Source organism: Lotus japonicus, chromosome 1 (genome assembly GCF_012489685.1).
Source record: "Lotus japonicus ecotype B-129 chromosome 1, LjGifu_v1.2".
Lineage (NCBI taxonomy): Eukaryota > Viridiplantae > Streptophyta > Magnoliopsida > Fabales > Fabaceae > Lotus > Lotus japonicus.
The window spans coordinates 64,563,968-64,588,043 of NC_080041.1; the positions used below are offsets into that span (position 1 = coordinate 64,563,968).

Sequence of the window (24,076 nt, forward strand, 5' to 3'; positions counted from 1 at the left end):
AAGTTCCCACCCTGTGTAACACTTTTTGAGAAAAACCTCTTGATCGAAAACCACAGTAGATCTAAAGCATAGTTAGAGTCTCCTCTAACCGACGCTCGAAAACCCTCCGGTTACACAAGCGATAAGCAATAGGTAATCAAATATCACAATGAAATTACAAATATTATCACAACAAGCCATTATATCAAATAGCAAGCATCAAAGTGCTCTCACAACAATCATATAGCATAGATTCAATGATATAAATAGCCGAAGCGAAGTGCCCTCACCTTAGCCATTTTTCCTCCTAAGTTGGGACTCCGATCCGATCACGTCATCGCTCCTTGTACCAGCTCGCTTTCCTTCCATTTATTTTTAGCTCCGACACGAACGCATTCTCACACTTCATATCCATAAAAATTGAAGTGGTGGTTATGACGGCCATAAATGTCATTCTTCGTGATGAAGTATAGGAAAGATTAGGCTTTATCCTCGTCCATGTGCTTCGAATGAGAATAATGAAGGGCTGGGCATTTGTATTAGTCAAGCGAAATAGGGAGTGTGGAAACTATTGAGAGGGAGAGGGAGAGAAAACGGTTCAATGATATATGTGAAAATTTAATGAAATGTGAGTCGGGAAGAATATATATATACTAGTTTTATACCCGTTTGTCCGTGCGATGCACGGATAATTTTTTATTAAATCCATTGTTAATTATAATTACTGAGTGCTTTTTCTTTTGACTATTAATTAATCACTTTTTTTGAACGTACTATTAATTAATCACTGAGTGTTTCATATGTATGAAATAACATAATGAGATTTTTATTTATAGGTGTATAATGATATATGATATATTTACTACTAAAACATACTCCCTCCGTTCCTATTTAACTGTCAACTTTTAGTGGAGGCACACATATTAAGAGTGTGATTAATTTTGTTGATTTTTTGAAAAAGTAAGGATTATTTTTCTATTTTATCCTTTAAAGTATGTGTTATCTATCCTCATTTATTGCACTGACAAGGGTAAAAACATCATTTAATGCTCTCTTGAAATGCTAAGTCGACAGTTAAACAGGAACAAAAAAATTTCTTCAAAGTGGACAATTAAATAGAAACGGTGGGAGTATAATTTTAATTAGTGAAACACTTATATGTTGTTATTATCTTTCGTTTATGTCTCAATATTTCATCTTACTTATTGACATTAATTGAATAACTCTACAGTATTAAGTTTGGTTCACCCTTTACGGTTAATATGAAGCTTGTGGGTGTAATCTCGGGTGCAATCTTACATGTAAAAGATAAACAAATAATTCATACAAAAAGGTACGAATAAGGTATATAATATATGTTGCTCAAATGTTGGTTAATTAAATTAGCACCCAACCTTAAGAGAAGAAAATTAGGAAATCATACAAACTAATCGTTGTAATTTTTTTGGAAAACTTCCTTGAAGACAATGTTGTTGAAGAGCCGTTTTTATTTCAAATTAAAAAGACATGATAACAATAACCAATTTTACTTTTAGGACATAGATACTCTTTCTCGTTCATCAATGTATCAATTAGGAAAGGACTACAGTAATAAAATAGTGATTCCAAATTTGAATTTTTAGTACTTTAAGAGCTTGATATGTGATTCAGGGCTACATTTTACAATGCAAATATTTTCTTTCACATCTAATGATCTAGGCTGTGAAAACAAAAAGAGCCGTAAAAGGGGGAGCGCTTTTAGGTTGTATTTTTTTCCATGTGTTAGATCCATCGTGCTAAAGCCATACCACAGTATTGAATACGATTCTCTTGCAGTGTTGCACTTCCTTTGAGCAGTAGGTTGCTGACAATGATAAAAGATGTATAAGTAATCATGGATAGAAGAAAATAGAATTTATACATTGTTCTGAAACATGAATACATACTTGCAATAGTATGACTCTTCTATGCGTGACCTTTGATGTATCTGTAAGCATATATATCATTTCAAGCTGAGGACACCTGAGCTTGGTTTTCATCTTAGCATGACTTGAGACTGAAAAATAAAAAAATACTTTCCAGAATATCATGCCTATAAACAACTATGGCTAATTCCTCAGCCAGATTATAACTCTGGATGAATTCTTGTACCAAAGAGATTGCTAACATAAATACAGAAACACATTTTTGTATTGAGTCTTAATTTAGCCAAGACCCTTCATTTTCTCATATCTTAATCTCCAAGTAATTCTCTATGCAAAAAAGTGTTAGCCCGTGCGCACAGAGCAACCATTCTACAATTTGTTAAAATGATTTGAGATCCGAGCCATTAAAATAAGAGTTGTTAATATTTTACATGATCCCAATGTAAGAATTTTAGTTCTTGAAAAAAAAATAGATGCATCACCCATGATTCAATATCAGCTCCAACAAATCATAAAGAATGTCGGATTCTCATAAATCAAACACAGATAGTTTCTATACTGATTAATCTTCAAAAGCAAACACTAATCCACAACTAAGACGGAGAAAGTCTCCCTATAAGCCTAGGCACACAATTGAGATCAATAGAAAGTTTTTAAGGCATAAAAGCAAAACCATACCTCCGAATATCTTTTAATTCAAATTTTCCTAAAGGTATAAAATCCTACTCCTGGAAAATGGGAAAAGAGACGTGACAATGACTCCTACAAAGATGGTGACCTTCATATTAACAATTACACTTTTTCTTACCCTCATACTAAACCAATCTTTGGCATGGCTATCGTAATCAATCAATAGAGGTACTAAGTACTAACCTTATCTTTTAATGGAAATTTTGACAGTCTATCTGATTCTGCTAACCAAGACTTGACAGTAATAACGTTTAATAGCTCAAAAAAAAACTTCAATGGAAGATTTGATAGGTCCTATTCTAGTGGTGCATCAATTTACAAGGGCCTTATAACTTTCTACATTCAAGATGAAAGACTATAGTGAAATCTTCTGAGCAAGTTTATCAATATTTAATCAATTTTCATTCTCTTTTCTTAATGTATATACACAACAAATGAAAGGATATATCATTGTACTTTTCATTTTGTTTCATTTTGTTAAATTAATTCAAATCATCCATTCAATGAGTTTAAATAATTTCTTCAAAAAATTAAATAAATACACACACAAATATTCTGAGCAAGTTTATCAATATTTAATCAATCTTCATTCTCGTTTCTTAATGTATATATACAACAGATAAAAGGATATATCATTGTACTTTTCATTCTGTTTCATTCCTTTATATTAATTCAAATCATCCATTCAATGAGTTTTAAAAAGTTCTTCAAAAATTCAAATCATATATATGCATGCTGTTATAACCGTACCTGTGATAAGTGCAAATAAAATGTAGTTCTTTGCTGCAGTTGGATTGTGATTGACTTGTCATTCTGTCCAACAGTAACGTACCTATATGGTTTAGAACCAAATTACTGTTAAATGAATGGAAAGGTCACCATCAACATTTCTGTAATAAGCACATAAATTAGTTTTAAAGAGTATTTAAAGCATATTCATGGAGCACAAAAATCATAAATTTCTTCGCTTAACTTGAATAAACTAACCACAACCCCTAATTCATAGGGATAAAACTAAGAGTTAAACCCTTAAATCCCATTCATAATGACATGAGAGTTGGTTCCAGGTTCTGTTTTATCTAAGAAAATGACATATGTAATCAGTCAACCAAATAGGTTTAACAAATGAGAAACATGGAGATGCTTAATAAAAATTATCAGAATATAAAATTAGATTTGTCTACTAAACAAATTAATAAAACAAATAACACGTGTGTCAGCATAGTTTCAAATACTAAGTCTATTATTGTGTCTTTTTAAAATCAAATAATTGTATAGAGTTTCAATGGATCCGTAGTTTCCCTAGTTTCTTTTTAAAATCAAGTCCATTCTGTATGTTATCTATACACATTCAGCTTAAACATGAAATCCAAAAATAAAGACAAATGAATATCACAATAGATTTGAGCAGACTATGCAATTTCTGAACCATTAAGATAAATGTTTTCCAGCCCCTTACTAAGCAAGAATTCTCTCCATTTAGCATGAATAGTTCTCACTTCTTGACCCACTTCAATATCATTGTCCATTAAGATTGTCACTACATGCTAATGCAAGTAACCAATATGTGAAATAAAAAATACCAGATGAGATCTTTGCTCTCTTAGACAACCTTAAATTTTAGGTTTAGTGAGGTCCATTGTAGTCATAAGAAGAGAATGCACTGAGGAAGTAAAGTCTACAGTTGTTTCAGAGCCAGCAAGAAGGCCATCATGTGGGATGGTGATTGGAATGAATGATATTTGATTTGGGTGGAGATGAAAGCTCCAATTTGGGTATAATATTTCTAGGCATCAGAAATGGAACATTAAATGCAGCCTACAAAGACAAAGCAAGCAGATAGGCCTAAGATTTCATCCTTCAATGACTTTGAGTTGGCTACGCTTTTAAGTTCTTACCTTCAAGAGAAGGAATCTAACACCAAATTTGATCACGGTTTTCAGAAGAAACTGACTACAAAATAGATCGATAAAAGAATGAATTTAACAAAAAATATAATTAAAACTGATTGAAAAGAATACATCACCCATAATCTTGAACCCAACATTAATAAATAATTAAAAGATTCAAGTAGCGGCAGGTACATCTTTAACATGTTGGTTGCATGGTCTATAGGAATAAGATTTCAACTTGCTTCAAGCATTCAAAAAGCACATGGCTACCTTGAAGATCAACACTTTCTTTCGCATCTCATTTTCACTGAAAAATGTTAAATATTTTAACTTTCACTCAACTTCTATTTGGTAGCGAAGATAATGCCTATCCTTCTTCGAAGCTGAAATTAGTTAAGAGGTAAAGGTCATCTTAGATATGATCCACATCAAAAAGGACAATGAGTAAGACAAATCCATAAAAAGTAATCCATTAAGCTTAAGCCTGACATTCAACTTATTGACATCTTAACAGCAGAAAACTTATTCATCCTACTCATTTATTTTGTACATGTTAAAAGCATAAAATTTAACCCATTAAAAAACTCTTGTTCCATTGCTTTCATCATAGTTCTAAAAGCATAACTAAAAGAAAAGGAAAAATAAATCAAAACATTGCATGATAGCAGAAAACAAAAGACCAAAGTAGAGAAGATGAATGGGTACACTTTTGCAATTGAGCAACCATTCTAGTAGCCCTTAAGGCTTAAACCAAAGACTCTCAATTATTTTTGTGAGAACAAACTTCTTATTGGATAGGTAATGCCATAGTACTCCACACTGATAAAATTAATGTCCCCTGAATCTAAGATCAACACAACATCACCACATATAACAAAAGTACATATTTTCATATGCACTCAGTAACATTACCATGAATGATATAACAACCACACACTAAAGCATGATTTTCCAATGATCCCCTAGATAGATTATAATGCACTCGATCACACATGATAACCTTATTGATATATGTTTGCTTTCCTCTAGAAATATGCTCCCTTTGAATTTGCATATGCATAGTTTCACCATAGGTATAATAATCAGGGAGAGCTGTAAAAAGATGAATAAAAGAATATGTCAATGAGTTCAAGATAAGTTATAGATAAAAGAAGATTTCATTAACCAACTCCCATGCTTTGTCCACAACCTTCACTCACCACAACACCGCAAACCGCCACCAACCTGCTACCAGCAAAATAGCATCCAAGTAAGTAAATATGAAAGAAGACATCAAACTTTCAACAAATAAACAACACAGATCTTATAAATATTTAAAAGCATAACATTTTTTTTTGAGAATGGAAAATATATAAATATCGAAAAAGAATTCAGTACAAGAGCAAAAAGCAAAGACAAAGCAACAGAAATAGCAAAGGAATAAACAAACCAAACAGAAAGCAAAAACGAAAAACAACAAGAAAACAAAGAGAGCGAGACACCACATAGCAACCCCAGAGACGAGAGAGCAACTAGCAGGCACAACATCAACTTGGGCAGCGTTTTAGAGGAGAAGAAAACAAAGTCATCAGACTCTGAAAGAATTGGAACACCACCAAAGGGGATTGGACCGATTGCAGCCAACTTTTGCCAAGGAATCCGCCGACTCATTTGCTTCCCTATAGATGTGACTCACCTTTGAACATTTGGTTAGCTCCAGCAAGAAGTCTATTTGATTTAATTCATTAAGGAGTTTCCATGGCCTATTTAATTTGGAGTCTATCCATCCCACCGCAACAGTCGAATCACTCTCTATACTCACCTCATAAACCATAAATTCCTGGCAAAATTGTAGAGCTTTGAGTATAGCACGTACCTCAGCTTCAAAAGCCCAGCCAAAATCTGAGTTGATAGAGAAATAACCCAAGACCCTGTTTTGATGATTTCTTAGAACTCCCCCCAATCCACTAGGTCCGAGATCACCTTGAGATGCACCGTCAACATTATATTTGAGAGAACCTGTCGATGGAGGTTGCCACCTTGTTGTCCTAACGCTCGCTGCACTCCTTTTCAATCTGATATTGCAGAAATTTGCACTAAATTGTTCAGTGTTATAAGGGCAGTCCTTCCATTGAGCTTTTACCCACCATCCAATTCGCATAACATGCATATCCCAGACTTCATCTCTGTTGAAAGCTCTATCTCTGAATATCAAGTCATTTCTTCCAACCCACAGGGACCAAACCAGAGAGTAAGGGATTAATTTCCATAAGATAGGATCAGAATTAACACAAAGAAAGTCCCACTGTTTGGCCAAATCAGCCAAGGAGTTTGGTTGTACCCAAGCAACACCTTCTCTTTTTACTATGTCACTCCACATGTTCCAAGACAGCAAACAGTGTAGAAAAAGGTGATCAGCAGTTTCAGGGCCTTGGGAACATAGCGAGCAGAGACCGTTGTCCGCCAAGGAAACCCCTCGACTTAGAAGATTTTGTTTACAAGCTATCTTGTTGTTACACCCCTGCCAAAATAGCAATCCCACCTTAGGTGGGACTATTTTCCTCACCTGAGATGGAAGTGCCCAATGTTCTTCTTCAATTAACTTGTCCTCGATCCACTTACATAATCCTTTGACTGAGAATAGCCCTGAGCTTTCAAAATACCAGCAAATGCGGTCTCCGGAACCTCTCGAGGGAAAATGACTGTTTAAAAGGTTGATGAAGTTGTTGTGTATTTCCAATTCCCAATTAAAGAAGGCTCTCCTGAATGCTAGGTCCCAGGTCCATTTCCCTTGCACAAATACTCCCACTTCTGCCACCATGCTTAGTTTATTCAAGCTCATGGCGTACAGCCGAGGAAATCTGTTTCGGAGTGGCATGACATCTACCCATGGATCTTCCCAGAATCTAGTATTGGACCCATCTCCAATGTTGACAATCAGTCCTTCTTTCAATCCTTTGGCTACCAAGGAGTCTTCATTCAAAATGTTCACAATGTCTTGCATGAGAATGGACCAGTTTTTACCTTCCACCATAGCCACAAGCTTTTATGTTCTATTCCGAAGCGCCAAACCCATTTAAGTAAGAGGGCTTTGTTTTTCCACCCAATGAAACCAAGACCAAGTCCCCCATGTTCTTGAGATTGGCAAATCAAGGACCATGGAATCCAAGCGATTTTTCTGCCATTCTCTTCCTTTCCCCAAAGGAAACTGCGTAGGATTTTCTCCACTTCCCCAATGACCTTTATAGGTGCTTTGAAAACAGCCATTAAGAACAGAGGAACCGAGCCGTTTTTGTCTAAGTGTTGCATCTGCCCCTTCAGAGGGGATATTCTGTCCATAGTCACCTGTAAATCCGTTTCTAGAGCTGTTATTTTTTCCCTGTTAACTGAGCCAGCATAGCCTCTCCATTCCTTTATTACTGCTTTCAGTCCTTTCAATTTTTGTTGTAATACAAAGGCTGACCAGCCCACTAATGTAGAGGAGCACCACCATTGTGCTACCAATTGTTCAAATTCTTTATCCAAGAGCCAGTGATTATAGAACATGAATGGTTTGGGTCCAAAATTAATGGCCCCCAACGTTAAGATAACTGGACGATGGTCTGATAATCCCCAATTTTCCACTGATTGGCAGATTCCTTCAAAGTTGTTTATGGCTTCATCACTAACTAGCCACCTATCTAGGCGACTCCAAATTCCTCCCAAACGTGAGCTGTACCATGTGTATTTGTCATTTTGCAATGGTAGATCAATAAGATTTGAACCTGCAACAAATTCAGAAAAACAATTCTCCACTCCTCCTTGATTACCAGTCCTTTCCCCTTCATTAAGAATAGCATTGAAGTCCCCACCAGGAATAGTACAACAGTTATTCACATTCAAAGCTTCAGCCAATAGATTGAAGAAACCATACCTTTCGCTATCCACATTGGGGCCGTAGACATTAACAATGAATAGCAACATAGAATCTTTTAATGACTTCACTAGCAGACCAATGAATCTTTCATTTTTTATTACTGATTCCATAGTGAAAGTAGCAGGATTCCATAGTAAACTCACTATCCATTCTCACCGCCTTTGCAAAAGACTCCAAAGTCTTGATTCGATCAGAGCCTAATTTCGTTTCTTGTATCAGGGCAATTTCAGGTTTCAAATTCCTCACTGCAACAATGATGGATCTTCTCTTCTCTGCTCTTCCCATACCCCTGACATTCCAAGAGACCCACCTTCTCTGCATCCTGCTAGCTCAGGCTGATGAGGCGAAGCTCTTCTTCTAGGCCTTTTATTGCTTGTGCATCTGTCCCTTCAAAATGCAAACCTAACACCTTGCACAACATCCAAGCTTTCTGAGCTCTAGTGAAATATCTTTTGGATCCTGCATAATTTGAGCTTGGACGTAGCGACGATGAGCCTGGTGAATCGCTAACGCTTGGAGATGTCACACTTGGCACCGCTTGAAGGTTCAGATTGCAAACCGGTTGGCTTGAGTGAGTGTTTGGCTGCCCTACGGCTGAGGGGACAAGAGGAGCTTTAGGGGGAGGGTAACCAGCAGCTTTGGGTAGTTTCCTTGGGCGTCCTCTACCCCTTTTAGCAGGACCATGTGATTCGTTGACCCCAGGACTGGCAGGCCCATTTGTCATGGGTTTTTTTGTTGCAATAGAGTCCCGGCCCATAGTTTGTGAAGCAGGTTCATTTGTTTCATTTAGTTCATATGGAACCGAATCAATGACAGTGTTTTCCAAGTCCCCCACCAAACTCTGACATAGTGGCAAGGCTTTTTGGGCGTCGAAGTGACTATCCAAGGTCAATTTGGTTTCCTGAGTTGACCTCTTGAACCAATCCCACAACAAACTCCAGTCATAGCTTACTGCAGGCACAAAGGCTGGTACCCTACCCCCCATGATTGCCACTTTGATATAATTGTTAGACCCACAGCTAATAAGAATTGGCAACGGGTTGAACTGCCATACCCCTTCCCCAGGCAATCCTAAGGAAAATTTGAATTTGTTTCCTATTGTAGTAGCATCAGTCTGTACCCCAAAAGGTGAAATTTGTAATCTCCTTAAAGATACATCTTGACCCTAAGTCCCAGTTTCATTAACTTCCCCAAATTGACCTTCGCCGGAGTCAACCATCCCGGTAGTTGCATCCACCAAAACCAACCCCGCAGAGTTTAGCTCTCCTCCATCGATATCTTCCAGTGAGGATTCGCTAACCACTGTATCCTCTGTTGACAGTTCGTCATCTGCCTTAGATCTGGAGGTAGTCCCGGATTCCTCTTGATAGTAAAATACAGAGTCTACAACCGTCTTGCTCTGGTCTTCCTGAATTGAGATAGACATCCATATTTCGTCAAACTTGACCTGTATATTGGTTGTCTGAATTGTTAGGGCAGAGGACAATATTAAAACCCTCGCAACGTCATAGCGCCTGTGGAGCCTTGTATCCTCATCGACAGTTATGTACGTCCCCATCGCACTTACTATCGTAGAGAAAAAAGACTCGCTCTAGGCACCCAAAGGAACATTCCTCAGGGATACCCACAACAAATGCCTGAAGGGGACTTCCAAGGGAGTTGCTGTACGAAAGTGCTCAAACTTCTCACCCAATTGCCTCCCATGCCCAACCATGAAGGATAACAGAGCCTCTTTATTATCAAAAGCAAGGGCAACCTCCGTTGCCCCCCACGCTTTAACCGTGACGTTGAATATCCCATGTGAATCCAAAAAGGATTGTAGCAATTTCAGATTCATTTCTCCCCTCACCGACGCTATGAGGATGTTTCCAGTTCTAGTTATATCTTCCTCCTTTAGGCGATAGCAGCATGCATATTCAGGTACCCTTGCTTTTGGCTGAATGCCCTTCCAAGATATGTTATCTTTATGGGCCACTTGCTTAGTTTTTTCAGCTCCCTTATGAGTTTTTCCTTGTAAATTCCCTACTGGGCTCTGAACGTTCCTGGTCTCGAAAGAAGGGAAATCTGGCCTTAGCCACTGATATCTTCGCTCCACAAAGGAATTTGCCATTCAGTTGATTAATAGCCCTATTGGTTTCTTCCATATTCGAGAATCTGATGAAACCAAACTTGAATTGGCGGTACCTACGCCTTGTCCTCTGTACGATGAGTCCAGCAATATTACCCCACCTTTGTAGTTGCTCTTTCAACTGCTGATAAGACACGGTCTCACTAAGTCCATCGATGAACAAAGTGGGTGCCTTTTCCTGAGTTTTGCTAGTCCACTGGTTTACCTTCCTAACACCTCCGTCGTAGCTCCTTGGCTTATCATCTCTGCAGCTTCTACCTTTTGATGGTTCTACCTCCATATTTTCTCTCCATGCTTCTCTGCCACCGTCAAGCACCTCCTTACCTTTCCATACATGTCTCTGGTTTCCTCTACTCCCTAGAGAGAAGTTGGAGCCTCTCTCTCTAAAACCCATAGATTTCATGATTTAAAAGCATAACATAAGATCCATCATTAATTAAGAAAACATGTGATAATTAGAAATTAGAGAAAAGAAATATATATAACAAAAGCATAGAACTTACTCGCAAAGCGAAACTCTTCTAGCATGAAATGCACCCAACAGAGGGGATGCCATCCTCTTCTCCATGCTTATCCTTCCTCATGTCTTCAGTCCTTTCATTGAAGATTCTGGTGGGTTGTAATTGCAAGCATGAAACATCAAAGAAGCACATAGCTAGTTAGTGAAATCAACATTAATGTCAATATGTGTTGTATAATCACTCAAACAGGAAAAAAAACACTTGTAGCAAAACAAGGTCATGCAAAAACGAAAGAAATAAAAAAGTTTTAGGAGAAAATCAATGTTTCATTTATATATTTATAGCCACAAATCAATCTTTCAAACTGCTGATAATTAGTAAAACCAGTAAAGGAGGACCACTTAACAACACGCAACATAAAATAAAAAAGGAAGCTATGCTTGAAAATGAAATCGGATTCAATAGTAAAAGACATTTTATAATACACAGTGTGAGGAATAAGGGCAATACACTGACACAAACACAGAAACCTGAATCAGAATAATAAATCATTTGTTATAGCATGAGGAAAGTTTTAAATCATGGATTTCAAACATACATCTTTTATAAATTTCTTTTCACTGTTACATTACATCAGTCATTCTTGACTTGGATCTTCTACTCCTTAAACCTAACAACCCTCTAAAAGTTATGTACTTAGGCTTACACAGTTGCTAAAAAGCTTATGTTGCAACCTACATATGTTCCCTTCATCATTAGGCATTCTACAAAGCCACATATTTTAGCTTTCAGTTTTAAAATCATAACTTTTAATGATTTGATCAGAACCTCAATAGAAAAATGCCAAATACAATTGAAAGTGTAACTTATTGACACTAAATTAACAAATGAACCATCAATGGTATACAGATCTGAAATCTGGGGAAATATATTAAAAAACATTAGAAAATAAATATGGTAATGTTCCATAGATGGTCTCTTTGGACCTTAGTGTCATCAATATCAACAATCATTAATAGGTGACAACAAACAACTCACTAAATTCAATCAGGAAAAAAGATATTATTGGATTATTAGATATAGGCATCAACCAACCTCTTCTCCTTTACAAATGGGTCTGAAGACAACTATTGTTGCTTGACCATCTTTATCCTGCACTCAAAGGATTTTTACAGGTTAATCTTAATAAACTTTTACATATATTTTTCCAAAAATAAACTTATATTAAACACAGAGAGAAAAACAATGGGAACAAACCTTCCCAAATAGGTAAGCATAGTTCAAATTGGAAAATACATAACAAAAAACAACAAAGAGAAGGGAAATACAATAACAGAAACGACAGCAAACACAAGCAAAAACAACAGCAATAAAAAACAGAATTCAGCAGCAACAGCAACAGAAAAACACAGCAGCAACAACAATAGCAAAACACAGGAGCAACAACATACATCAGCAACAATCCCAGCAGAAACAACAGCACATATCAAACAGCAGGAAGCTTCAACAACAACAGCGAACAGAGGAAAGCAAACACACTAACAAAAGACCAGAAAATAGAGACAGACCCTCTGTAGCATGAAGGAGGATCCAGCAACATTCAAAAGCTCACGGCAGGAAATCAGGGGAAATAGAGAAGATTTCAAATTTCAAACAGAATGAATAGGAATCTGAAAATTGGGATATGGAAATGTGTTGAATGGGAGTTCACAGAATGGGTATTTATAGCCAAAATTTGAAACTAAACTGACAGGACCACACCTCTAGCAGATGTAGGTAATCATAATGCAAAAATGTTAAGAAATCACGAAATGTCAATAAACAAAATCTACAATACAGATAAAAGGATTGAGTAGTACGAAAATTAATGGAGATTTGGATTGATACTCACCATTTGACCACAGAATCGACCTTTGTAGATGTATTCAACCCTAAAAATTCGGCTACTGGGAGAGGGAATGACGAATGAACAGGAATCACCGACGGAAAGAAAGGCTTCATCAGATCAATCAGAAACGACGCAACTGATGGATTGGTGAGAAGTGGGTGGAAAAAACAACGTAAACACAGCTAGGGTTCGGAGGGGAGTGGAGAAAAAGAAAGCAGTAGAAGAGAAGTCAAGGCAAAAGAAGATGATGAATGGTATAGTGGAGTGGGTAGAAAGGAGATGAAACACGCGATTGCCAGCCAGGGTTGATTAGAGATGGGAGGAAGAAGAGTACTGGTGTGGGAAAAGACGTCGTATCACACATTCCAGTTTAAAAAAAAAAAACGAAAACTAAAGAAAAGAAAGACAGATGGCACAAGCTGATTGGAGGTCTTTGAGCTACAATAGTGGAAGAATAAGAAGTAGTAGATAGATATAGGAACCGTGAACTGGAGAAGGAGTAGCCGACATTGTTTTACCAAATAATATTATACTGGGCACTTCCACAAGGTTGCCACGACTAAAATGTGTAAGGAGGAGGTGGAAAGTCAAATTGGACGTGTAAATGAAAGGAGAGAGTATTGCATTGTCATGCTTGATTTAGGCAAATGATTCATGATGGAAATTGAAGTGTCATGCTTGAAGACACTTCAGGTACATGATACTCTGCCACGCAAGGAAGAAATTTAAGAAATTCAAGTAATGTAATATACTTAAGGTATGAGATGATTTCGGTAGTGTAAAATTTAACTCATAGAGCTATAGAAAAATATTAGGAAGATGAATCATTATCCCAAAAATTATTAGAGACTCTATAATATAATTTAAAATCACTTTGAGCAAGTTTAAGTGATCAAGTGTAGAAGTGTTAGCAAAATATTATTATATATATACATTCTTAAACTTCTTGTAGCATTCTTCTCCTTCTTTCATTTTCTTTATATAATTTTTTATTCTACTCACAAACAGATTTGGTCACTTTTTTTTTTTTTTGAAAATGAAAGAAATATTATTACTAAGAAAAATCAAATCCGATGTCAAGACACAACAGCCGGCAAAGTACATAGGCCAATAGTTTGAGGAAACAAAACCCACCACCAACCCGCAAAGTAACATCAACGGTATTCCAAATAAGGGCCTCATTAAAACCTTACTGGGTAAACCCAGTGGGAAAAACCCCAGATTTGGTCACTTACGTGACCATTTTTCTTCTTTCATTCATTTTTATTTTTAATATTATTTAGGAAGATAAATGTAATATATAAAAATAATACTAAGAACATATATTCTTATAAACGCACACAATGCAAAATAATCATCAACTTAAGCTTAAGAGCGCTTACGGCCTTTAAGTCGATATAACTAGTAATTAAATGCTTAATCTACCTGGGTCTTACAGCCACCGTAGGATTCTCAGGTAGTTCAGGAACATCATAGTCTTCTTCTACCGCTTCCCAAAGATCTAGAGCTTCAAGATGAGTAGTCATTCTTGCAGCCCATAACTCGTACTCCTCACCATCAAAGGATGGTGGTTGACCCACTATGTATGATGATGATGCATCTCCTTCCATTTGACTCACAGGTCCCTTAAGGATAAGAGCTATGATGCCACTTGTTGGGTATTTTTATATGTATGAATGTATTTGAAGGAGATTATTTTATTCATCATTGTGAGCTCTATATATATAGAGCAATTACATAACAGAAAAATAACAAACCTACTCATAAACTGATCTGATTTCTAAAATTAAGTGATATTGATTTTAGAAACAACTAATATTATCTTAATCTTATTCTAATTTGAAAATAAATCTAAACAATATCTTAAAACAAAGTTTAAATCCTAACTAATTATCTCCTCTTAATTTCAGCTATTATAGGCATATTCTCAACAATCTACTACACCTTAAAAGAAAGACAAAAAATCACTATTTCTAAGAGAACTTTCAATCTGGGCCGTTTATTTGACTCTCTCTCCATTTTCTCTCTTTAATCATGGCCCTTGATCTGTGAGACTTTTTTCTCCTGATTCTCTATTTCCCTGACGTCACAGAAGGCGTTGATGGAGTATGCATTGAAGGAGAGGAGTGTGTCCATGGTTTGATTTCGTGGGTAATTGTCATCCATGCAGGCCCTGTCTCTGTAGCGTGATTTAGGAGTTATGGAAGTCCTCTGTTCCTGTGGTTAGGTTAGGTTTGGTTGCAGAAGGGGGATCTGTTGAAGTTCCGTTCAAGCAGGAATACGAAGCTGAGTTGTGTGATATCATCATCTCAGGGTCAGGTCATCTCAGTTTCAGAGCAAAGAGAAGGAGAAGGACGAAGCTGGTGGGAGGACAAGGAAGAATCTTTGGTGTACTGTAGATTGGGTTAGGTTAGGATTAGGTGGAGAAGAGAGGACGGGTTGAAATTCAGAGCAAGGAGATGGTGGAAGTTTTCACTGTCAGAGTGTCAGGAGAGGAGCAGAATCAGACCTTGATGTCGGATCACATCAGTTGACTACAATCCTGGTGAAGCAGGTCAATTTTCTGTACGCAATTCATCACTTACTGTTCATACCAATTGTTATGGATTTCCCCTTTTCAAATCTCTATAAATACTACCATTGTTGGTGTTTCTTCCCATCTCTCAACTGTGTTATCTGTTCCTTTGTTTCTGATTTTAATTTCAGGAGAAAGAAGAGCATCTTCTTTGCGGGTTCTAATCATTGACTTAGAGTTGCAAATGTTAGTTTAGCCGGTACTGCATTGACATCTCTGGTTTTCATTTCTAAAATGTTAATTATCATGATTTAGTTTTGCTTTTCTTTCCCTAACAAAGCTAAATTGTTCTTATCTTCACTGCATGGAAGAACCATTCTCCACCAGGTCTGCAAGAATTCTGATTTGGTTATGATTTTGTTCTTTAGTTGCTTACTTGCCTTATAATGGTTTGCATTTTGTTTTGGTTTTCGTTTTATGAACTTATCGTTGCTCTGTTATGCCTCTGGTTGGAGTGGTTGATCTTCATTGTAAATGTAAATTAAATGGCTCATCATCTTCATGAAATGTCAATACTCATAGTACAAACACTGTTGTCCATTTGTATGGAGGATCTGCCAAATTTGAATGGGTTATGCGAAAGAGATCCTGCTTCCTTATGAGTAAAATTGCTCAATGTGTTCATGACTTAAAGGCCTTATTAGTTGGATGGGTTGTATGGTTGCCCTCTTTACCCTTTCTTCCTTTGGATTTAAAGATAATAATGAACTTTCATTCCTTCAGAAAGTTTTGCTCAAATGCTATGGTGTTATGTTGTTACAAACAGCTGTTTTTTTGTTTACCCTTCTATTGGATTTAATGATAAAAAATTGGACCTTCAGTAATTCAGAACGTTCTGTACACCTAATGTGAAAATTATAATGTATTCCATTGTCATTTGCTTGGCATTGAAGGAAGAAAATGAGAAAATGTCAAACTTTTTGTCAAAAAAAAAGTGATTTCATTTACAGATATCTAATCATATTGCAATTAGGTGTTACTATCTATGACAAACTGAAAGATAGTTGTTTAGTCCTAGTACAATTGGCATCAAAAGAGAAGAAGAATTGATTTCATTCATTAGATAACATTAAGTCCCTGTAATGTTTGCTATTTAGGACTATTATAGTATTATTTATTATCAAGGAGATTGTGAAATTCATAATTGGCAAGATCTGTAATCTGTAATTATTACATTGTTATGCTATCTATGAATTAGTTCAAGGATTTGACCAAGAATTTGTTACAGTGGTAATCGCTAGATATGCTTCTATGAAGATGGAAACTGAACTATGTCACAAATTTTCATAATATCCATTCTATTTGGTATTCCTAAAATGTTTTTTAAACACAGCATGTTTTATTGCCTCAAGTTGCATTAAATCATAATTGTACTATCTATTATATTGTCATCATAATATGAGCAGATCGGTTATTTTTACACAGTAACCTCTCTTGAATATGAAAGTACATGTTACCAATGTTAAGCCATTGGAATGGAATGGGAAATAACATCAGAAGATTTGTGTGCTGAGGGAGATTTTGGCAAGTAATATCCCAAAGTAACATTGGGAGAAGATTAAAGGTTAAACATGTGGTGCATTTCCCAAAGTCAGAAGATTAAAACCATTAGAAAGTAACATTCGAGGGAAATTTCATTTGATATTTTAATTAGAAATCAAATTAGCAACTCAATTCATAGTTTGCTACCTTCTAACTTCATCACATATATACCTTAGAGTAGGTTCATATGTTGGCTTAGCAAGGTTGGACAAAATATACAATTTAGAAGCCTATAAGTTGACAAGGCTTATCTACTGCAGGGTTGGAGGAAAAACTTGAACAAACTGAGGTTGAGTTAGTGCGGATGAGAAGAGAGCGAGAATCCTAGTCCATGGGGGACAAGCCCGAAGACATTGTGGTGATTTAAGAGCTAATATTGAGTTTTTCTTCATCAACTAAACCAACCTCTGTCAAGGAGATATACTAAGTCGAATACATCCTCCATCTAACCTTTGTTGAATTCCACCGGGGCAGGAGAAGGTTCAATTTTTATCTGGATGTTTCTAAACCTGAAGAGGGTCTCAAAGTTCTGACCCCACGTGTGGATGGTATTGACACAACCGTCAGCCATCGTGGAGATCAATTCTTTAATAAAAGGAGAAGTGATCAATTTTTCAATTCAGAGGTTGTAGCTTGTGCTATAAACAACACTTCATCAACTACAGTTCTTATTCCCAGTAGGGACATGTAATTCAATTTCTGCATCATTTCTTGGTTGTTTCCCTTTTTTTTACATAATCGTTTTTAAATTTTATGATTTCGTTGCTTGGGCTTTTGAACTATGTGTCACTAGGTAGTATGCTCAAGGATGTAGAATAATTAGTATAATGCTGAAAATGTGGTCATTTATGACTGATTTCCAACATTTTTGTGGGTTACTACTTCCTTGAACATTATGTATAGTTCTCATGCTAGGTATATGTTCCATTCTCAAACCTACAATCTTCCACCACTAGCCTTCCCTTGCCTCTCTTCTCAATTTTTTTTTATCATTTCTACATTGCTAATTAAAACGATAAGTAAGTTATTATAGAATTATTATTTGAGAAAAAGTTTCATACGTGTAAAGTTTTTTTACAACGTCAACTAATCAGATTTCGTGAATGATAATAAGACAGCAAAAACTCCACATACATGTGTTTTATATACATTAAAGCTATTAATCGTTTTAGTGTTACCTATATGCCGACGAAGATAATAATAAAATGTGTTGATTTTAGATAATTGTGTAGATTACTGGTATGTGAATTAATTTGTTCACCTTAATAAACTACATAATTAAATATGTTAAATCGTAGAATCGCTCGTCCGTGCATTGCACGGAAACGGGATACTATCCTAGTATTAAATACAATGGGTAACCTTGAAACTTTTATGCCATACCACCAACACAATAAGAGAAAACTTTTAAGCCAAGCAACTTAAAAGCACATGGTAAACTTTGACACCTGTTAAATTGACTCACTCATCAGACTTAAAACTCATAATCAAACAAAAAACAGAGCAAATGCATCGATTGGGAGGCAGGATACCTGATAGAGAGAGTGGTACTGAGATGCAATAAAGTAACACAAGAAAGGGGGTTTGAATTGTGTTCTTGAAAATTGCTTTTTAAGACTTAGTTTTATGAAAAGAATATTAGTTCTTAAGAAAAACGTTCAAGTATAACTTTTCACAAATTGTTCAGTGCAGTGGAAATGAATGAAAGGACAGAACGATCAGCACACAGAGATTTATACTGGTTCACCCTAAACGATTGGACTACGTCCAGTACTTGGCCACCACCAAGATTTTCACTAGCAAGTATCAAGGACTTCTGCAATACAAGTATTAGCCAGGACTTCTCCATGTATTATCACGGACTTCTCCAAGTATTCTGCAAGACTCCTCCTATAAGTATTGTACAAGACTTCTCCTAAATCTTACAAAGATTTATTACACTCTACAAGGTTTCTCTTCTTTCAAGAGTGAGGGTAGAGACTTTATGGCACTAGAACTCTAAGTCTTTGGATTCAGATTTGACTATTGAGATCACTTCAGAGTTACTACAAAAGTGAGAAGAGAATAAAAGATATGACTATTTTAAGGTACGAGGTTTCTCTCTTTCACTTGGCAGAATTTATAGCTTGTGTTTGACACTTGGGAATTTCTGTTTTAGCTTTGAATGCTGTTGAGAAGTTTGAAATGAATGCTTGAATGTTTGAATTCTCAGAGTTAATGCTTATCTCTTCAGATCTTCAAGAGTGGCTTAAATACTCGCTTGCTAGTGTTGTAGCCGTTGTGAGATTATTTCCAACCGTTGAGATAGCCGTTGTAAGGTGAGATCGGACCGTTGATTCAAAGGCTTGGTTGGTGACTTCATTAAATGTTACTTCTGAAGCAAGTCTATCCTTTAGCTCAAAAGGTGATGTTTGTCAGCTAGTAGGCGGTGGTAGACTTTGGGCTACTTTTCAGATATGAGACAATTTGGCAATTTGATGTTGACGGCTTGTCCTTTTTCCTCGTTGGTCAGCGTGCCTTTTGCTAAAGCAAGCTTGTCTTCATCTGATTCAACTTGAACGAGATTCAAACTATTGTCATTAGATATGAATGTGGGACAATTGCTTGAAATCAAATTGATTCTTTGGCGCTCAAAATATTGCTTGGCAAATCTGACTAGTGATGTGTCATTAAACAGCCAGATGGTACGATAGTCACAAAATCCTTCTTGGTAAGTGATAGAACGTTGTAGCCTATTTCATATGGCAATTGTTAAGTTCAAACGTGTTACAACGTGGTTCAATCTTATTTTGATCCTAACAATTTTTATAAATACTTTTCTCTACTAAAATCTAATTCCAGATGTTAATGACATTTTTCAGGAAATATATATTATAAGGTCACATGCTTCAACGAATATGTCTAAGCCTTTTAAGGAAAAAGAAGTTTACGCAAGATATGACCGCACCGTCCAGCAAACGAGGAAGACACTCATTCTGTATCGTTTCATGCCACGTCATACCTCAGTATTTCAGAAAAAGCATTTGAGCGGGAAAGTCAAAATTGTGTCTCAACTATTTGCCCCATGCTTTAGTCAGAAGGAAACTAATCCGGTCACGTGCAAACTGATTTACCTTTGAAGAGAGAAGTCTCGATGACCAATGAAAAGGAAAAAGGACAACACGTCAACATCACTTTTCCTAAATGTCTCTCTTCTGCAAAGTAGCCCAAAGCTATCACCACCTACTAGCTGACAAAGTACACCTTTTTGGCTAAAGGATAGCTTTGAACAGCAGCATGCATTTAATGAAGCTACCAACCGGAGATTTGAATCAACGGTTAGATGACACTCACAACGGCTACAAACAACGGCCAGATTTTGTGTCTCAACGGCTACACAACTAGCAAGATCATATATAAAGGACATATCTGAAGATTGAAGTGGTAGAGAAGAGAAAAATTTATTGCTAGAAAAGAAAGAACTCAGAACAATTACTCCAAACATTCTTCAAAGAATTAAAAGCTCACAGCAGATTTCCTAAGAGTCAAATCCGATCTCATACCTCTGCTAAATCAAGAGAGAATACCAAACCTTAAAAGAGTCAAACCTCTTCCTTTACTTCTCTCTTAGATTCTGAACTCTTGTGTGTTCCAACGTCCCTTCAGAACCCAAAACACTTGAGAGTTCCAGTGCCATAAATTGTCTACACCAACTCTTTTAAGAAGAGATTTCTTGTAGAACCAAACAATCTTGTTGATTGTAGGAGGAGTCCTGTACAATACTTGGAGAAGTCCGTGATAATACTAGGAGAAGTCCTGTACAATACTTGGAGAAGTCCGTGATAATACTAGGAGGAGTCCTGTACAATACTTGGAGAAGTCCGTGACAATACTTGGAGAAGTCCTGTCTAATACTTGTACTGGAGAAGTCCTTGATACTTGCTAGTGAAAATCTTGGTGGTGGCCAAGTACTGGACGTAGCCCAATCGGTTAGGGTGAACCAGTATAAATTCCTGTGTGCTGATCGTTCTGCTTTACTTACTTACTTCCGCTGCACTAAACGGTTTTTGAAAAGTCACCAAAACAGTTTCCTTAAGAACTTATCTTCTTTTCATAAACTAAAGTTTTAACAAGTAATTTTTAATAACACAATTCAAACCCCCCTTTCTTGTGTTACTTATTTACATATCAATTGGCATCAGAGCGTAGGCTCTAGAACTAACATCTTAACAGGTGTAGAGTAAAGATCCATGGCAGAAGATCAAGCTATCCCTACGGGCTCATCCACCAACAAACCTCCTTTCTTTGATGGAACCGAATATCCCTACTGGAAGACGCACATGCAACTTTTCATAGAATCCTCAAGCTACAAGTTGTGGGATATCATTGAAAATGGCAACATCGTCCATAAAGATGACGCTGGTGAACCCATCAAGAAAGATCAGCTGACAGAAGCTCAACGCAAAGACTATCAACTCAATTCAAAGGCAAAACTATTTCTCTTATGTGCCTTAAGCAAAGCTCAGTTGGAAAAAGTTGATGGGCTCGCAACTGCCAAAGAAGTATGGGAAGCCCTAGGGCTTGCCTATGAAGGTACAGCAAATGTACGTCAAGCCAAAGTAAGTTTACTAGTGGCTGAATATGAAACCTTCAAAATGAAGGAAAATGAAACCATTGATGAAATGTTCGCAAGATTTCAAACCATTATCAATGGTCTTCGAAATCTCGATCGTACATACGCACACATTGATCAAATCACAAAAATACCGAGGTGCCTTCCTAAAAAATGGAGACCCAAAGTTACTGCTATCCAAGAAGCAAGAGATCTTAGCACACTAAAACTTGAAGATCTCCTGGGATCTCTGAAGGTTCATGAGATTGAACTTTCTCAAGATGAAAGCCTAAAGAAGCAGAAAAGCATCGCCTTCAAAGCTAACATCTCCAAGAACAGTCAGACGAAAGAAATGTCTGATGAAGAAGATTCCTCAGAAGAACTGTCCGATGATGAGCAAGCACTGTTCAACAGAAAGTTCAAAAAGATGTGGATCAAACAACAAAGAGGAAAAGGCCTGAAGAAGGACAACAAAGGAGAATCAAGTCAGAAAAAGAAATCCTTTCCACACAAAGGTGAAAGCACCTCAACTGCAGACAAAAGCAACATTACATGTTTCGAATGCAAAAAGCCAGGTCACATCAAACCAGACTGTCCTAGACTAGCTAAAAAGCCTGTCAGGAAACCATTCTACAAGAAGAAGAAAGCTCTAGTAACTGGCTGGGATGATTCTGAAAACAACTCTGAAGATGACGAGGAAGAAGAAGATGAAGAATCTCTATTCGCTCTCATGGCTTCAGTAGATGGATCAGATGATGATGAAGATGATGAGGTAAGATCTGAAAACCTTGAAGAAGAGTTTAATGAACTGCTTGAACATTCTTACACTTTATCTGAAAAATACAAGAACCTGAAGAAACAGTTTTCCAAGTTGCAAAAAGAACATGAGAAAGTTTTAAAAGAAAAAGATTCCATTATTCATGAAAATGAATTTTTAAAGAAACAAGACTCCACAATGGAAGTATCTGCTTTAAAGAAAAGAATCAAAGGTTTGATTGATGATTTATCTACTTTCACAATAGGGCATGACAACTTAGTTAAACTATGTGGAAACAGTAGAGACTTATATGATAAAAGTGGTCTGGGTTTTGACAGCAGTGAACCGTCTAATGAAAATATGTCTGATATATCGTTTACTTCTTCTATTGATAGTGAATCTAAATTTGTTGTGAACTGTTCAATAGAAAGGGAACGAAAGAAAATCTTCGATGAGAAGAAGATTCCTCCCAAGCGTGCAACTAACCCTATAGGACCCAAGAAAATCTGGGTACCCAAGAAATCAATAATTCCTGTTGCAGATTTACTTAACAGAACGAAGGAAACGCCAACAATGGTACCTGGACAGTGGATGCTCGCGTCATATGACGGGAGAAAAGTCTATGTTCCCCAAGATTCAAGTTAGAACTGATGGTGGATTTGTAACCTTTGGTGGAAATCAAAAAGGATTCATTGTTGGAGAAGGTACTGTTGGTAAGGAACCTCTTCCAGTAATTAATAATGTCTTATTAGTTGAAGGGTTAAAACATAATCTACTTAGCATAAGTCAATTATGTGATAGTGGGTTCACTGTTTCCTTTAATAAAGTGAAGTGTAGTGTTACTGATTCCGATGACAAAATCATCTTTGAAGCTCAGAGACAAGGGAATCTATATAAGACGAACTTGGAAAACCTAGCAAATCAAAATGTAACTTGTCTAGTATCTTCAGAGGATAATACATGGCTTTGGCATAGGAAGCTAGGGCATGCATCCTTAAGGACCATTACTAAAATCATAAGTAATGACTTAGTACGTGGTTTGCCAAAACTATCTATTAAATCTGATGCTACATGTTCTGCATGTACTCAAAGCAAACAGCATCGTACCTCCTGTCGTGCTAAAAACTTTGTCAGTACTAGCAAACCTCTGGACCTCTTACATATGGATTTGTTTGGTCCCACTAGGGTAGCTAGTGTTTCTGGAAAAAGATTTTGTTTTGTCATTATCGATGACTACACAAGATTCTGTTGGGTCTACTTCCTAAGAAGCAAGGATGAAACATTCCAACCATTCAAGATCTTCAGCAAAAGAGTTCAAAATGAAAAGGGCTACTGCATCACAGCCATTCGCAGTGACAGAGGAGGAGAGTTTGTGAATGAAGATTTTGAAAATTTCTGTGCACAAGAAGGTATCAGCCATCAGTTCTCAGCTCCAAGGACACCACAGCAAAACGGTGTAGCTGAACGGAAGAACAGATCACTTCAAGAAATGGCAAGGACAATGCTCAGTGAAACTTCCCTACCAACGTATTTCTGGGCTGAAGCTATTGAAACTGCATGCTACATTCAGAATAGAATATCTATGCGACCCATGTTGAAAAAGACTCCATATGAACTATGGAAAGATAGAAAGCCTACTGTATCGTACTTTCATCCATTTGGATGCAAGTGTTACATTCTCAACACCAAGGACAACATCGGAAAATTTGACAATAAGTCTGATCAAGGAATTCTCCTTGGATATTCTTCTCACTCCAAAGCCTATAGAGTTTAC

At 36.7% G+C, this 24,076-nt stretch overlaps 1 long non-coding RNA gene across 1 annotated transcript; it reads left to right on the top strand.

The window, feature by feature from the left end:
• The first annotated feature begins 14,786 nt into the window (after positions 1 to 14,786).
• LOC130738555 (uncharacterized) lies at positions 14,787 to 16,150 on the top strand. The gene is made up of 2 exons (XR_009019451.1): positions 14,787 to 15,391; positions 15,544 to 16,150. It is a non-coding gene; the product is annotated as an uncharacterized LOC130738555 (long non-coding RNA).
• The last annotated feature ends 7,926 nt before the right edge of the window (positions 16,151 to 24,076 follow it).